This window comes from Ambystoma mexicanum, chromosome 6p, assembly GCF_040938575.1.
Source record: "Ambystoma mexicanum isolate Mex_15411 chromosome 6p, UKY_AmexF1_1, whole genome shotgun sequence".
Lineage (NCBI taxonomy): Eukaryota > Metazoa > Chordata > Amphibia > Caudata > Ambystomatidae > Ambystoma > Ambystoma mexicanum.
In genome coordinates this window covers 684069555-684085941 of record NC_090935.1, presented here as the reverse complement: position 1 = coordinate 684085941, position 16387 = coordinate 684069555, and positions in this window count along the sequence as shown.

Genomic DNA, 16387 nt, shown 5'->3' with positions numbered 1-16387 from the left:
TTTGGGCTCTTCATCTTCCCAGATTTAGTATGCACACATACTTCATTCTGCCAGATGTCCGCTGGTGTTAAGTGAGATTTTTGGATGTGTTGCAATGTTTGAAAATAGGCTTTTTGAGCTAGCATTCAGAGAAACAAAAGGTGATTTTAAAGTGCGGTTTTTCCTTTGGCACACATTTCACTCATGGCACCCCGGCCCATCCTGCTCACACTGGTGGGTGGCAAGTTAGGCAACCATTTTGGTGTGCGCACAAACTGCGTGGTTCTCCTGGATTCTGGCGCACATGTGGGCTTTTTGGCCATCTTGGATTTTCTAAGCCCACAGCACCAAATGTTGCAGCATGATAGCGCAAACGTGGGTCAGGACACCCAACAAAGCCCCCCGACCCGACTGCACTTTAAATCTGAGTCGATGGGGAGTCGGGTGCACAGAAGGTGATGACCCACGCACTGGTATGTCCACATAATCTTCTTCCAATTCTGCAAATAGCACAGTTCATCTTTTCCTCCATCCGGTACTGATCGATCGGTTCTCCTCACCGGTCCTGATGGGAATATTTGGCGGTACCCCGGGCCCCTTGGGTCTCGGCTCCCGGTCCCCGGATCGTCCTCCTTGGCCAGTCTCCAGGTTTTCTTTCTCCTAGGACGACAAAGGAAAAGCGGCAATTCCTATTCATGGACATTTCTCCCCCACCATTGATATAGTGGGGTGGCATATATATTTTAGAACTCAACAGATATGAACATGCACATTTTTTTTAAATGAAGAGACAGGAACACATAAACTTGAGAAACACAGAATTTGATAGGCTATATGTAGAATCTTTTAGGGTTGGAATTGAATTACTCTGGAGCGGAAGCCTCTGGGATTGCAGAGGACTCCTCCAGTTGCTGCAAAGTGTGCCTGGGATGGCAACACTTCAACTGGTTTATGTGGACCCACTTGTCTTCCCCCTCTGCCAAACTGCCTTTGGGGATGCGGATCTTGTAGGCCACAGGGGAGATCTTGTATATAATCTCATAGGGTCCTTTCCATGTAGGCAAAAATGTTCGCTGTTTCGCCTGGTTTCTTTGGAAGTTGTATAAATAGACCCGGTCCCCCACCTGATATTCCTTCCTGGAAGTTTTCAGGTCATAGTGGGTCTTCATGCTATCAGCTGATCTTTCTAGATTCCGCTGAGCATAAGCAAAAGCATGTTGAAGGTGTTTCCTTAAATTCTCCACATACTCGTGAGTTGTGGAGGCATTTATTAGTGTCTGCTCTTGGGTCCTGTAGAGCAAATGCTGAGGAAGCACCATCTTGCGCCCAGTCATCAACTCAAATGGTGACATTTTGGTTGCAGATGAAGGGGTAGATCTGATGGCCATTAGGACCAGAGGTAATCGGATATCCCAACTTGCCCCAGAATCTGCCACAAACTTTTTTAAGATGCTCACAATTGTCTGGTTGTAGCGTTCTACTGCTCCAGAAGGAGCTGGCCTGTAAGCAATGTGTAGCTTTCTCTTGACCCCCAGTATCTCCCACATCTTTGTCATTACTTCACTGCTGAAGTGGCTACCTCTGTCTGACTCAATCCTTTGAGGTAGACCAAAACGGGAAAAGATGTGGTTAATCATCAGGCAGCTGCCGTTTCTGCCTTGCAGTTTGGGGCTGGAAGACATTCCACCCACTTGGTAAACAAGCATGTCACAGTCAACATGTACTTATTCCCCCTAGCAGAGCGAATCACGGGGCCTACAAAGTCGATTTGTAAATCTGACCATGGGAGTGTCATTCCCCTCTTTTGGAGAGGCGCCTGGTGTGTGAGGGATGTTGGCTGAAATTGTGCACACACAAGACAACCCTTCAAATATTGGTTGAGGTCCTGCCCCATGTGTGGCCAGTATGCAACCTCTCTTAAGATTTCCAATGTTGTGTGAAACCCCCTATGACCGGCGGTGGCCGCATCATGGGCGTGACTTAGCATCAGGCTTCGGAATGAGGTAGGAACCACCCACTGATCGTGGCCAGCTTTGGATTTCCTTACCAACAAACCGTCTTGGATCCGGAACATTTTTGGACATTTCATCAACACTCTTAGGTCCTCTTTCCCAATGTACTCGGTATCCGTCAGGGGAAAGTTCTCAGGGTCCTCAAGGTGTTGGTAAAACTTACCAATAATTGGATCCCCCTTCTGAGCTGTAATCAAATCAGCATCAGGGGTCTCCTTGCTCCATTGGGCAGTTGAAAGATCATTGTGAGCATTTGTCTGGGACCTAGTGATAGCAGTGACCTGGATTTCCCCCAACATGGACTCTATTTCGATTAGATCCCCTTGGATGGCCCTGGTTTTGGCCAGCTGATCAGCTAAGTCATTTCCAGTTTTGTCTGGTCCCTCTACTTTGGAATGACCCTTGATCTTCTTCCAATAGATGGTCATCCCCTTCGAGGTGACCAGATCATCAATGTTTTGGATTAACTTCCCATGTTTCAGGGGTTTGTTATTAGCACATAACATGCCTCTGGTTTTCCAATTAACCAGGTGCTCCACGAACCCGTTCCGTACATAATCCGAATCAGTGATTATGACCAGTTTGTGGAGTTGATGTTGGACAGCAGTGAGGATGGCCTGATGCACAGCCATCAATTCTGCCACCTGACTACTTCGGGGACCAATTTTGTATCCGGTGGAGCGTTCTGGGAACTCCTTCACCCATGCATTCCCTACGCCAGCCACCAGTTCTTTCTCCCCATTGTTGTCAACATGGTAAGAGCATCCATCAACATAGACAGTGGGCATTCCCTCACACTTGTCCTCTTCAAAGACTTTGTGTGGGGAATTAAGGTATGCCTCCATGTTGTCCTTGATTTTTAGACTTTCGTCCTCGAGACAGTTTTCTCTGGCACAATCATGCAAGTCAGCCAGACTCTTGTTTCGGCCATATCTGACCTCCACAGGAAAGCCTTGCATTGACAGAATCCAGGAAGTAATTCGGGAATTACTTACATTTCCGGCCCGGATTCTGTCACTTTGGAGATATTGAAGAGGCTGGTGTGGAGTCTCCACGATGATGTGTTCCCCCTGGATAAACGGGCGGTAATTCTTCAATGCCCACACCGTTGCCAGGAGTGCCTTCTCACAATCGTTGAATTTTTCCTCCACATAGGATAAAGTTTTGCTCGCATAGGAGATTACTTTATTGACCTTGTCATGCTTTTGGTATAATACTGCCCTCAAGCACGTATTAGAGAACCCTGTCTCCAGGAAGAACTCCTTGTTTCTGACAGGGTAAGCTAGGCAGGGCGCTTGCGAGAGGCTTCTTTTGAGTTGTTTTACTGCCTCAGCCTGTTCTGGACCCCATTCCCACTTGACCCCCCGTTCAGGAGATGAATCAGGGGTCTGGTGATCTCTGCGTAGCCCTCAATGAACTTCCTGCTGTAATTAGTCAGTCCAAGGAGGCTCCTAGTTCCTGCAGAGTTGTGGGGTCTTTCAGTTTCTGAAGTGCTTCCACTTTCTTTTCCTGGGGACAGAGACCCTGAGGAGTAATCTCATGCCCTAAGAAATTAACACGGGTTCTACACCACTGTGCTTTCTGAAAGGAAAGTTTTGCTCCGGTGGCCCTCAACTGGGTCAGAACATAACGGATCTCCGCTAGGTGTTCCTCCACAGATGAACTTTTGATGAGGACATCATCTACATAAGCCAGGTTACCCCTTGCACCCAGGTCGGGCATGGCCTTGTGTAGGAAAATGTTGAATTCATTGCCGGAGTTGAGGTATCTGAAGGGAGTCCGGGTCCATGTGTACTGCTGGCCCCCAAGGTAAAAGCCAGCTTGTATTGGTCCTCCCTACTGACAGGCACAGTCCAGTATCCATTGGTCAGGTCTATTGCAGTGAATAGCTGTGACCCCTGGATCTGGGCCAGCCCTTGGTCAATGTAGGGCAGAGGCCATCGGGAAGTATGGACCCGTTTGTTGAGCTCCCTGAGGTCGGCGCAGAGTGTCTACTGGCCGTTTGGCTTCAGTATTCCCAGCACCGGATTATTGAAGGTGCTGTGTATTGGACGAAATATTCCCCGGGACTCAAGGTTCTTAATTATTTCAGTAAGGGACTCCATGGATGCGGGAGGCAAATGATATTGCTTCACAAACACTGGAGTCATGCCAGGGTCCGTGGGGATTGTTGTTGTGTGGATGTCGGTGCGACCACAGTCATATGAGTCTACCGCAAAGAGATCTTGGAAATCCAAGAAAACTTGTTTCAACTTTTGCTTTTGTTCCAGAGTCACACAGGCATCAACTAGGTTGACTCTCTCTTCCACCATCTGCCTGAAGCCTGGAAAGAATTCTGGTTTGGCTATTTCAGCGGCCTCCTCCAGCTGGGTGGAGAAGTCCCTGGTCAGAGTGCTGATTTGGACTGGAGGCTTCAGGTGGGAAAGGCAGCCCTCATGGACCTGGAAAATCACCTCATCCCTCCTGAAGTCACAAGTCACATCTTCCTTACCATAAGGGCAAGAAGTGTACACCAGGAATTCCCCCAATGCCGGGTAAAACTCCTGTCTGGTGTTGTATTGTCATCACTGTCACTGTCAAAGCAGTCCTTGGGGATTGGTCCTAACAGTTCATTTCCTAAATCAATGGAAAAATGCCGGTCATCAACCGCCATTCCAATAATGGTGTCTGCGGCTAGAGTAATACTCTTTAAGTCGCTGTTATCCACCTCTATTGGAATGGTGTCATGTTCTATGTTGACTAATGGAGTTGAGTTTACCCCCAACCCTTGCTGTTGGAGAGAAGCATTTAGATGTATATAAGCATCAGGGTTTTGCAAATATTGTCCTCTTTTAACTTTCACTTCCAGGGAGAATTGTCGGGTCCTTTCTGGGATGGTGACTTCCTCTTTGATCTGAATTTCAACTGCATAAGGTAGCAATTGAGCTGACCTAAATGCTTTTTCTAGATCATCAAAGCCCATGGGATTATCCGCTAATCGGGACCAAGGTTTGAAGTTTATTAGGTCCAAACTAATGGCAAAGTGATTGAGAATGTCACTGCCTAGGTAAAAAGCGGCAGTGATGTCTCGCACGACCCATAAGTTGTGGACTATGCTCTTGTTGCCAATGGAGATTTTGAGCATACACCTGCTTGGCAGGAGATGTTTGGAATTGGGTGCTTCCAGGTCCATTTCCCATTTGTCTATCAGTTTGAATGTGGGAATGGCTGGATCTTTTGGGAGTTGGCAGAACATGGCTTCGCTGATGAAGCTCTTACCGTTGTTCACACACACTCGAGCGAGAATAGAGTCCTTCCCATCATTTAACTGAACAGGGATGAACAACTGCTCTCCACTTTGCTGAATATCAGCCAGGCTCTGAGCTGATTTCACATCTTTCTGGACTATAGGAGTGGGAGTTTCTGATTGTGAATTAGTAAAGAATTTCAAAGTGTTTCCTTCCAGCATGGAGTACCACGTTAAACTAGAAGGAAGGTTGATTTTCAGAAATAGAGAGGACCCCCCATCACCAGTCTGTTGTCCTACTGCTATTACTGTCACGTCTGGAGTTTGGTTGTTCTGGAAGTGAAATTCTACTTGGTCAGATTTTTGTTCAACCATGTGGCAGGTGCCGTTTAAACTAACATGGTTGACACTCTGTTTTAATTTTATTGGTCGGCTAGTCTGGGTCCAGAGGACCTTGTTTACACAATCTATTAGGGGTGACAACCTTCTCAGGAGGTCATTGCCTAGTAAACAAGGGGTGCCTTCTGGAGTCACTACTATAACCGGGTGTTTCACCTTGTGTCGCCCAATTTTAATGTCCAAGTCTGCAGTCCCCTCAACGGGAATTTCCTTCCCGTCAAAGTTCTGCAGTTGTCCAGGAAGAGAGGTGAGAGGAATACGGTAATTCTCCCCCCTTCCTGCATTTAGTTAATCAAAGGCCCTTTTGGACAGAAGGGTAGCTTGGGATCCAGTGTCCACCAGTGCCAAAATTGTACCCTGCCCCTGTACTTGTACCGGGGCATAGTATCTTCCCTCCTTCTCCTCAAGGAGGCACAGATAATGCACATTTTTGGACAACTGGTGGGCTAACTTTCTTGTTTTGGACATTGCTAGAGAAGAGATTTGGGCAGAATTCTGTGGAGAGCCTTGGGAATCTGAAAGAAAAAGTTGGCAACTGGAGATCAGAGCCATTGTGGGTTCCCCTGGTTCCGGTTCTGGGCTGCCCCCCCCTTCTTGGAGGCAGTCACCAGGTTGGGTTTGAAACAGGGGATTTCGGTATTGTGGGTTCTGGGATGAGATGATGGGCGGCGGCAGCTCAGTCTCCATATCTCCCCAGTCTGGATTGGAATCCCTTGGGACCCATTTTTCCTTGGGAGGAGTTCCCCCATCTCTGAAGGAGAAGGTCCTTTCCCCAGGATCCTCTGAGGATCCCTCTCCCTCAGATTGGAAGACCTGTACCTCCTCCACAATGTGGGTCTGTTTGGGTCCTTTGTTCCTCCTACCCCCCCTCTGCTCCTTGGGAGGAAGGGTTTCAGGGGTAGGAGATTTTGTTTCCGGTTCCTGGTTTTCTAGGAGCTGTTTACAAGTTGGGAAGGAAGCTTCCTCCAAGGCTTTACACCCCCCTTCCCCTTGTGCCTCCTCCCTGGGAACCGGTGTGTTATCGGGGTGCTGCCCCCGTCATTGTTCTGGAGCACCAGGTCCAGAGTTTGGGGCATTCTGCGGTGGCATGCTAATCTGAGGGTTCTGTTGAGCCCTCAGTATGTGACCCAGATCCCGTGCCATATTTTGGACCTGGCGCTCTAACTGGGAAACCCGCTCAGGCTGATACAGGGCTCTATTTTCTCCCCTGGGCTGATCCCGGGAAGGGTAGCTATCCCTTCTCTGGTAGTACCCCTGGTTGGGAAGATTTTGGTACCCCTCCACCCTTGGCCTCCCCTCTCCTGGATTAGGTTGTCTGGGCTCAGGGAATTGGGGAAAGAAGGATGGATGATTTTGGGGCTGGAAATTGGGCGGATACCTGGGGAAAAAGTTCTGCCCAGGATTTGGAGAATTTCTGCCCTACTGTGGGAAGTTGGGAGGGAAGTTCCCTGGGTTAGGTTCTTGGCCGGATCCCCCCCTTGTGCTGGAGGAGTCCACACATAACCCATGATTGGTCGGTTTCCCTTATAGCGGGGACTTACATAGTCAGGGGAGCGGGGGACCCCATTTGTGGGACTACCTCCTCGACTCCCTGTCTGTGACTGGCCCGAGGGCCTTCTGGGCTGTGAATTATTAGGTGCAGGTAGGTTTTTAGGCCCCCAAATCTCCAAATCCAAAATGGGGGTGACCTTTACCTCTGCCACCTTGGCAGCAGCAGGGGTGCTGTTGGTTTTGCGATTTTTCTGGGTATTGCTTTTATTTTCTATGGGCTTCTGCACCTCATAGATCCGGGTAGCCTGTTCAATGACCCAGTCTAAAGATCTTTTCTCATGAAAATCTCTCACGAGCTGGGTCATTATATATTTGGGCAAGGCATGGAAAAATGTATTGACAAATTCTCTGCTGTCTGTGCGCACCCTTCTGGTGGTCTGCACAAAGGCACGTTTCAGTTCTTGCACAAATTCTTGTGGGGCCTGATCCTCCCCACATTGCAAATTGTAGGCTGCCTTGCGAGCCTCTTGAGGATTTCTGTGAACAGAAAAATGTTTCAAGATGGCCGCCTTATAGGTGGACCATCTTAAATGATTTTGGTCCTCCAGCCTCGCAAAGAAACTGGAGTATTCTGGTGAGAAGGTCCACTTTACATATTGAATACAGCTTTGGCTGTCCTTCAAATGGAAAGTCTCCATCATTTGCTCGTAAAGCTCCAAGTGTTCCCAAACAGAATACTTGGCGTTCTTGTGATAAGGCGTGATGACACTCCTTATTGCCTTTATTTGCTTCAATGCGTCCTTAAGCAAGGCCCTTTTTGCCTTATTGGCCTTTTTGGTTCGGGTAACCCTGGTCCATTCATCCTCTGACTCAGAGGCACTGCTCCCAGAGGTTCCTGTCTGATCTTCCAGGTTTTCCCGGATTCTGCGAGCCTGGGATTGGCTGGCAGAATGTGGGGACCAGGTCTCCTGTGTCCTGCGCCGTTCAGAGGAGTCTTCAGATTCCTCCTTGCTGCCAGGATTTGATGGGTACCCCCCCCACTGACCTAACTGGGCAGAAGTTTTCAGGATGCCCTTAATGGGCCTATTCTCCTGGGGTTCCCCACTAAATTGCACTGTGCTTGGGTGCCCATACCCGGATGCCCGCCCATCGATTCCTGGGAGGTACTGGCCTATGAGCCCCATGCTTCTGGCTGGATAGTAATCTGCCATCCCTGTGGCCCGGTGCTCATGTGCACCAGGAGACATGGGGGTGGCAGAGTCCAGGGACTGAGAGAGATAAAGGCCTCTGGTACTAGGGCTTCTGAGGTTATGCTCAGGAGTTTCCCTTTCCCAGCGAACCTGGTCTCTATCCGCCCCTGCTCCCTGTTGCAATGCAAGAGCCTGCGCCTTCAGTTCCTCAGTTAAGGCCTTACTAGACTCTATCAGTCTCTCCTGCATTGCTACCTGTTGTTGGAGCCTATCATTTTGCTGGCAGAGAGCCTCATTTTCTCTCTGTGCCTCCTGATTGGTCCTGGAGTACTGGGCCAGTCTTTGCTGCAGGAGGGTTACCTCCTGAGTCCCTTCCCTACTGGCCTGCTCCTTTCTTGCCAGAGCCTCCTCCACCCTCCTGGTGTGCTCTAACAAGTTCTGGTGTTCTTTTTGGAGGTCACCCAGTCCCTGGAGGGCCAGGTGATATTCTTCCCTTTTCCTTTTTAAGTGGCAGACTTCCTGGCCTAAGGTATCCCTTTCCTGACCAAGAGCCTGCATTTGTGACGCCAGGTCGTCCCTCTGCCTTTGAAAGGCACCAGCTTTCTGGCGTTCTTCATCAAACTCTGCCTGGGTATCCAGGTCTTTCAAAATCGATTTGTTGCTTTCCTCTTTCTCTCTGTCTAGTTGGATTTGCAGGGTGGCTACCTGCTCTGTGCATGCCCTGTTGAAATTGATCTGTTGCTCCAGCTTTTTTCCTGCTCTGCAGCAAGGAGTCCAACTGTCTTGGTGCTCCTTCTGCAAAGCCAGAATTCTGGTATCCCGGTCTGTATTTTCCTGTTGCAGTATATCCATGTCCTCTTTTATTTTAATGATATACTGCCTATTATCATTTTCTGACTCCTGGCTCCTCTGCAGCCTCTGCTCAGAAGAATCCAGATCAGATTGGGCCTTCTGTAATGCCAGCAGTTGCCTACTCGCCAGATCTTGGCCTTCAGCACATTTGTCCTCCATGGCTCCCATATGTAAATATAAATATGCCGCTACCCTTGCAATCTTGTTGTGCTCATCCTTGGCCTTAGGGGACATATATAGTTCACTCAGGGCCACATGTAAGGGACCCTGGTCTCTCCATGTATCTGACCCTGTTTCAGTGATCTGGGGTGCGATTGCCTGCAACCAGACCGTCTGGTCCTGATGAGTCCACTCACCTCTCACAAATAGCTTATGTAAGAAGTGCTCTCTGGCTATTTTCATATCTACCAAGGTCGTCATTCTGGAATTTGAGTTCCTTCCTGACTTACAGAAGTTTGTATTTTATTTTTGCAAAACAGACCTTTTCCTTAGAGCGTTCCTTTGAGGAGTGCTTTATAGCGTAACACAGCGTGGTGATCCGACCGGATATGTGTATCTGGTCAGCTGGCACACTGTATTAATCTGCACAAGTGATAGATCTAACCCAAACATCCCGGACGAGCCCCCACTTTGTAAGAGGATTCAATCCAGCACTACAGCTAAGTCAATGCCTAGGCTGGGATACTGAATGGAAACCCTTATTGATATATCTTTATGTCCAGTTCATGAGTTCTGGATGACTACCCCTATATAACACCCCTCTCTTGGAACCCCCCTGACCACACTGAGCCAAGAAGTAGTTCTGTTTTGCAAGTTTAAACGGTTTATTTGAGAATGTAAACAATATATATATATATATATATCACACTTTATAATAAATTAATAATTAATATCACACTTCAGAACATGAGCAGTTAACAACAATGGGTAATGTTCTACTAATAAACTGATTTGATTACCCAGGAGTAGTATAAAGGATGAGGTAGCACGCTTGGGAATAGGAACAGAAGAATAAGGTGGTAGAGAATGCTGTATCTAGTTTCAGATGGATGCAATGTAGAATGAAAATGCAATACAGAAAATACTCAATATGATTTCAACAAAACAATGTGTAATCACTTTTCTCTGGCAATCCACTCCCCCCCCCCCCCCCCTATGCAATGTAAGGAAATGAAGAGGAGAGCACACAGTTCTTAGAAATGCAATCAAATGTAATTCAGTTCACCCCAGCAAACTTATACAACAATAGGAGTTTTGAAACACAGGCAAAATGCTTTGAATATGGTGACAATGCAGCGAGAAATATGCTGAAAATACTTTTAATTCCCTTCAGGAGGTTCAGGGTGAGTATTATCTAGTTAATATGAGTTCAGGCTCACTTTAGCAATGATTCAGAGATGGTGATTAAGAGGCAAACAAATTTTTAGCAAGGAAAGAGATGACTGCTGATGGTTACACGTGGCTGGATTTTTAACCAAATCGCAAATCGCGGTAAAATTCGCAAGTGCGTGAATCGTGATTATGGCAAAAGTATAAGGATTAGCAAGTTCTATGCTTGTTGAAAATCTGAGATTATAAGCTTTCAGAGGAAAGTTAAACCAAGTTCCTAGCCCAAATGGTTCCAGAGGTACGGACGATTAAATAAAGGTAGTTTTTCGGATTTGAAATTTTAAAAGTTCAAAGCGACAAGTTACAGCTTGCAGCTAGAAAATGACAGGTGACAGTTCTACTTAGATTAAATAGATTGAATTATATTATATTACACTAAGGGATATGTTCTGAGTTTTGCTGAGTACTCACAAGAGATTTTGAACAGGAAGGCGACTTTGTCATGGATCCGGTCACTGCGCATGGCACTTCACAGCGATCTGGTCTCCGGTTCCGAGTACAGCTCTGCTTTCTGGGTCACCAGCACTGCTCCTGGATCTTGGGTTCTGCTGGTCTGGTCTAGCACCGGTCTGCACAGCTCCTGGTCCCGTTTTCTCTGGACACAGCACTGATCTGCACGGCTCCTGGGCACTGCTACCGGTTCTGGCAATGTTCTAGGCAGGGAATTCAAACAGCTCACCCGGCTGTTGATAGTCTGCAAATGATTTTTGGGCCTGCTGACAAATACTTTTGCTTGCAGTGGGCCTTCTTGGTTCAAAGTTCTGTAGTCTCTGTTTAGCTTGGAAGTCTAAGTGTAGGATCTCTGGATGTGAAGTCGTCGGTCAGCATGCTCCGCAGCAAATGGAATTGAATGTCCTCTCTAGCTTCCAGTGGCTCTTTTTATGTCTTTTGAAAGTGGGTGTGTGTGCAGCATCACTAGCCAGTCCCTCTCTCAACCGCCCATTGGTCAAGCTTTCCGCACTGCTTTGATTGGGGAAGGAAATGTGTGTCATGGTGATGCTGTTTTATGGTCTGCAGAAAGGATACTCCCCTGTCAAATTGCACACAAATCTATATTTGACCCAAATACATATTTGCACAGGTACACATTTGTTTAAAATTACATGCACCCATCACATATCACATGAGGTATACTCTGTTCAAACTCTGCTCTTCCTGGGGGCTTGCATTTAGAAATGGCAACATTTTGTGCTTTTTAGTGGGTTTTGCAACATCGGATTTTTCTCCAGATTTATACACATTTACACCACCCTCCCACACATATCTCAGTAACTTTCCAGGTCGCTAGCTTAAACACAGAGTATGTGGTGTCAATAAATAGCAGGGTTTTGCCCCAGAACATCACACAAATTTCCGACGCGTCTTAAAACGTGCACAGAAAAATTACAAGAATTATGGTATCATTTAAATAATTTTGACAAGTCCGCACTGTGAGTTATACATCTTTCTTAGAAACATATTCTGGCAAACAGGGGTGTGTCTTTTCAGGTCACATGGTGTAGAAACCAGTTTATCCAGTTTCTGCCAAGCTCAGAGACCCTGCCCCTCCCAGCTTCTGCCAAGAGGAAGCTATTTTACGGCCCCCAATATAACATTTGCCTGAGTCAAGGAAGGGCATTGTTCAAAAGGAAGCCATTTACGACCACCCAAATAAACCATCTGCCTGGGCCCTTTCTTTAGTTTCTTGCAATCCCCTGGTAATTCAATCAGAGAGTTTGTGACCTCCTTTTGGCAGGAGCAACAGAATGCAGCCAGGCATGGGAATGCATTTGTTGGGCAAGCCCCCACTCCTGTCGGGGGTAGCTGTCTGGCAGAATTCCAGTTTCCTTAAGCCAGGTTTCAGGTAAAATGTCACTTTTTGTTCCCCAGTTTAAGTCAAGACAATTTTTACATATGCAGCTAGAATGCTGATTCTAAGTTCAAAACTATGACATTTTAACAGTTACAAACTATGTGACACTCAAAAGTAGGTCACTCAGTTAATTCAAACATCTCGATTTTGGTGGTTTTAATCCAGTTTCAGTTAGGCGTCTGACATGCATAGCTCAGCCAGTTTTGTTATGAACATTGTTTTGGGCTCTTCATCTTCCCAGATTTAGTATGCACACATACTTCATTCTGCCAGATGTCCGCTGGTGTTCAGTGAGATTTTTGGGTGTGTTGCAATGTTTGAAAATAGGCTTTTTCAGCTGGCATTCAGAGAAACAAAAGGTGATTTTAAAGTGCGGTTTTACCTTTGGCACACATTTCACTCATGGCACCCCGGCCCATCCTGCTCGCACTGGTGGGTGGCAAGTTAGGCAACCATTTTGGTGTGCGCACAAACTGTGTGGTTCTCCTGGATTCTGGCGCACATGTGGGCTTTTTGGCCATCTTGGATTTTCTAAGTCCACAGCACCAAATGTTGCAGCATGATAGCTCAAACGTGGGTCAGGACACCCAACACTATGCATTTTTTGCAATAGGAAGGCATTTTCATGGTGGATCATGTGACTCTAGCATGCACATATACAGAGATTCAAACATATCCAGACAATCGAGGAGCATCCAATTTAAACCCAAATATTTGTCAGATTGACACCTGTCCCATCCCCATTCATACTACATTTACCTCCCAAAAATAGTGGACCACATAATTTGAATCCCAAATGATCCTCCATTGACGCTGAGGGATGTAAAACCATCTAACTAAGAACTGGAAGGAGGACCAAACGCCCCATCTCAGAGCATTACGTGTTAATGCATGGGGGGAGGTAGACTGGTGATGAGGTACAGCTTTATCTCAATAGTTACCACTACGGAATGCTGGTATAATGAGCAATGTACACTGTATTGCATAATGACACATGGTAAAACACGGTGTATGTATAAACATGCTAAATGGCCATAGCAGACCCTTCCCACTAATAAGCCAACATGTATTCCCACTACTAGGTGGTAGGCACAATACATATAAGGCTAAGAGATGGGAAAGTATGGGAACCCTAAACAACAGGCAAAACAATGTTTAGAACTCAAAATGTCACAGTCACCCCCCCACCTCTACTCCACAGCAGCATTAATGATGCAAATGTACACTATGCATTATATGTAGCACTTAGATGAAGGAACACGTGCTAACACTTCACCCACCCTGGCCAGAGAGCTACCAGACCTATTAAGTCTCATTACACTCTGAGCCATTAGATACATCATAACCAGTAGCATATAAAGTAACAGTACCTTTCCGGAAGCAAGAATGTAATGCAGCGTTTTAATAATACATAACAAATCAGCAGTGTTGGCTATGATTCCAGTCTATTGTATGAAATGCCACAGGCCTAAGTGGCACCTAGGAAACATGTCAGTGTACAGGTAAGTGCTTTTGAAAGTCACTGTACAGGAGTTTGTAGACTTGATTAAAGTTCCTCATAGGAAGACACGGGACAAATCCAGTCATGGGCCAAAATCAGGTAAGCCTCTATTCTTACCCACATGTGCTGAAAGGCAACCAACCCCGGGGAACACCAAAGGAGACTGTCTTGAAGAGTTTCAGCTCCAGGTTTGGGACCCAGAAGCTCCAGGAAGAAAGGAAGGATCTGAGCCCTAGTAAGTAAATAGCAACAAGCGGTAGAAGGTGAAATGCAGAAACATACTTCCCCAGACCCAGCGGACGCTGGAGGGTAAACACAAAAATATGGCAAAAAAACCAAACAGTAATTACAAATCTTTTGTATGGCGAGTTACAGGATATGGTCCAACGAGTTAACACACCAGACAGAAATGACAGAGACATCACCCAGAGGATCTAGGAATCCAAGAAAACAAATCAAGATGGGCATATGGCAAAACAGAGCAGCTAGACAGTGAAACAAGTTAACTGACAGAGGTAACAGTGTCAGCAAACCGAGAAGAGTAGAGGCGGGTTAATGGTGTCCCATCACCCTTCTGGAAACAGAGGCTTCCTACCTTGATGGGCTACAACCAGCTGACCAAAACGAGAAGACTCAGAGGAGCACTAGCAAGATCATGAGGGGCATCCCAAGGAGTAAATCCATCAGCCAAAAAGCTGGCACTGGGTTAAAGTACAGTATTGAGGGCCCAGTTAGTGTGGCCACACCTGGTCCTTGCAGCCAACAGAACAGGTACATACCACAAATCCTCCAGCAGGAAAAGCTATATCATCCCAGCAGACCTGAGGTGAGGTTAGCGTCTCTTCTAGGTATACCCATTCACTCATGGGCTAGCCTAAACCAGCTCTCCAATCACAGAATGGGCAGATAATACTCGGGTCAATCCACATATTTTGTGTACTGGCCTGTTTAGGGAAAGAGGCTTGTCTAAACGAGTCCAAACCACTACAAAGGGTGCATGACTGGGCTCAGAGTAATTCCATGTTTGCACAAAAGCCCTTTTAATCCAACCTCATGGTTTCCACAAGCAAAGGAATGGGCCACAACACAATTGCCTAGAGTTCATTAGTACTCCAATGGCTACCAAAAAGGTCCATTGGGGTACTAATACAGTCAAATTGGCTGCACTCCTGTTGAAGCCAAAATTAAATTATAGCTGTGACCAGCAATCTCTTCAAACCCACTGTATGGTGAAATAATCACCCTTGGGCCATAATTGGATACATCAAAAGCACCACTGTCGAAGGAGCAATATGGGCAACCATAGTACAGCATGAAAAAAAAGTGTTGCAATGGCATTTTAGTAGAGTCCAACTGAAGACAACATAATCCAGGGATCCTAGAAAACTAAAGGGTTAAAAGCAAAACGTTTAGGGGTCACATAAAACGGGACAACAGCTCCCCCAAAATGGAATTCTGCCCTAGCAGAGCCCGTACTCCTGTATAAATAGTTATCTAAGGATATATGTGCATTGGAGATTTAGCATGTCATTTATGCGAGCAGACATTCTTACCCAATGACTCAGCTTTTCCTCTCTTCCCCTCCCATCCTCTCCGTTTGTACACTGGCGGATTGACAGACAATGCATTCATTTAATTCCCCCATCCAAATCCTGATGCTGTCCAAATGGGTATATGTGGTTCCTGGTTATATACACGTTAATGTTGGGATGCGTGTTCTGAAAAGTGAAAAATGAAAGGAGCACTAAGCCCAGTGTGCAAAGTGCACTCAGTTATTCAAGCAAAGAACCATGTTATCACAGATATATTGGCCAATTATAAAGTCCTATTGCATTCTAATTTTCCCAAAATGCTTTCTGATTTTATGTAAGATAGCCAGGAACCCTCACTAAAGCTACTTCCCCCCCTTTCATTTCCTCCTCGGGACATTATGAAAGAGTGTAATACGAAATAACACGTATGCTTATTTTAGGTTTTTATAATGTGCTTTATGATTTGCTACATGTGTAAAACAACTATTATGTGTACAATATATACTGGAAGTTATTTTTAGAAATCAATATTGTGCCATTAAAAAAAAGAACCAGTTTACATTGTAAGTACGAATACATTGTTTCCTTTTTCTATAATAGCTCTTTTAGCTGAACAAAACATGTTATCCCTCAAAGTCTCCTTCCGTATTGGAACAGATCACACTCAGGTTAAATCCAATCATCTGTTTCTTCTGTGAGCACCAAGGCAATGTTTAATTGTACATGTTTGCCAATAATTGGTTGGCACCATGCAGAAAGAGACAGTGAGATGGAGAGCACACCAGACTACACTAAAAGAGAGAACAGAGATTCTCCTGACAATGCAACCCTTGCCCACAGAGAGAGCGCAAGAGAGCACTAGAGAGCAGAGATCCCTAGATCCGATTATGTTTCCCCCGATGCAGCTAGTATTGCTAATTATGCCCCACTTGCACAATAAAGGCTGCCATTTGGGCTTAACGTC